The sequence below is a fragment of the Adiantum capillus-veneris genome, chromosome 20 (assembly GCF_014529385.1).
Source record: "Adiantum capillus-veneris isolate H3 chromosome 20, ASM1452938v2, whole genome shotgun sequence".
Classification (NCBI taxonomy): Eukaryota; Viridiplantae; Streptophyta; class Polypodiopsida; order Polypodiales; family Pteridaceae; genus Adiantum; species Adiantum capillus-veneris.
Window position 1 is genome coordinate 23,894,978 of NC_140950.1, and position 1,847 is coordinate 23,896,824.

Genomic DNA, 1,847 nt, shown 5'->3' on the forward strand with positions numbered 1-1,847 from the left:
GGGTAAGACGGGCCATGCCACCGTCGAAGGCGGCGCCGTTTTACTAGTATAGTATAATGGCCAAGTGAAAGAGATTGCCACGTGTCGTAAGCTTCAACCTGAAGGCTAAAATCCAAAGAAATTTAAAGCTTAAAGTTCAAGAGGGTGGTGTGTGCCAGTGTTGTGACGTGTCGTTTAATAGTCTATGGGCAGAGAGAGAGAGAGAGAGAGAGAGAGAGAGAGAGAGAGAGAGAGAGAGAGAGAGAGAGAGAGAGCTTCTCGCAATGGGAAACTCAAGGCCTAGCAATTGAGCAATCGGGATCGGGGAATCGAGGAGAGCAGCATCACACCACCTACTTATTATACAAATTACGGATCAGTAAATTCCGAAGGTTTGGATAGCGAGAAGATTCGGACTCGCTACCCAGGGAGACGTTTGGTCGGTTTGCAACGTAGAAAGATGGTTTTGTTGCTCTTTAGTTAGCGATGTTTACAAAAGAGAGAGAGAGAGAGAGAGAGAGAGAGAGAGAGAGAGAGAGAGAGGCACCATAAGAGTTGTTGTGAGAACTTAGAGATTAACTTAATGTGATTAATATCACTATTAATTAATATGCTAATGTCAAGAAATAAGAGAGTGTAAGATAGGAATAGAGCAATGACAATAGATTGCACTTGAGTGGAGAAAAAACACCTTGTTACAAATGAAGGAAGCTAATGGGCTTTATATACAAGTTGAGAGAGTGAGGAATATCCATCACATGTGAATTATAGGTAGGCGGGAATAGACACATGTTGAGACTTGCATAGGTGGAAGGAGTCCAGTTGGGAATTAGGTGTAAGGAGTTTGGGAATAGAGGTAGGTGGAAATAAGTCCACACTTAATATAATAATAAGTTATTTTTACATCCCCCCTTAAGGGTGGACTTTTCGTTGTAACACATTGAGATTGATAAACAAAAAGCTTTGTGACGTAGCCATGTCGTGGATACATGCTATCCCCCCTCAATGAAAAGTTCATCAAGTACGGATCAAACTCAAATGACGAGATGAAGCGTGAGAGATGCACGTGATTGCTTGTAGAAGTATGTAATCCGATGTGCGAAGAAGAGGAATGTCATCCGATGTGCGTAAGATAGCTATGCCTTTAGAGGTTTGCCATACATGTAGATATTGTAGTCCTGTTGTTGAGTGAAGCTGCGATTGATAAGGTGTGCTTTGTAGCGATCAACTCATCCCTTGGGATGGTATTTCTTCTTTAATCCATTTGCAAGAGACAATGTTATGATTCTTAGGAGGTGGCACAAGCTCCCAAGTGTTAGCTTCTTTGAGGACTTGGAGTTCATCCAATATGGAGGCATGCCACTCCTTGCTCTTGCTAGAAGCGAGGGCATCGAGTACAAAGAGGGGAAGGGCATCTTCAAGAGGATCTGGTGGATGTTCAAGAATCATTTCATCACTGAGGACAACAAAGAAATTGGTGGCTTCATAGATCTCGCGAAGAGAGCGGTGCGGCCATGTGAGCTAGAGGTGGCTTGGTCCAAGTGTATAGCCGAGGTGCGTTGCGATGGCGAGGTGGAAAATGTAGAGCTGTGAAGCTCGACTTCATCGACATCTGCTGGGATGGGAGTGCCTGGCAAGGCTTTGTGGGAGTTGCGGAAAAAAGATGGTGATCGTGAAGGTGAGGCTGGTGGCGAAGGTGATAGGAGCTCACGAGGTGGAGCACCGAGTGTCTGCGGTGTGATGGAAGTAGCGGCAGTGGCAGTAGCTTCTTCCCAATAGGTGTCTAGGAGGCTAGCTTGAAGAAGCATGGCACGAGCAGCTTCGAATAGTGTGCAATTCTTACACTCGGCACGATCATTTTGTATGGG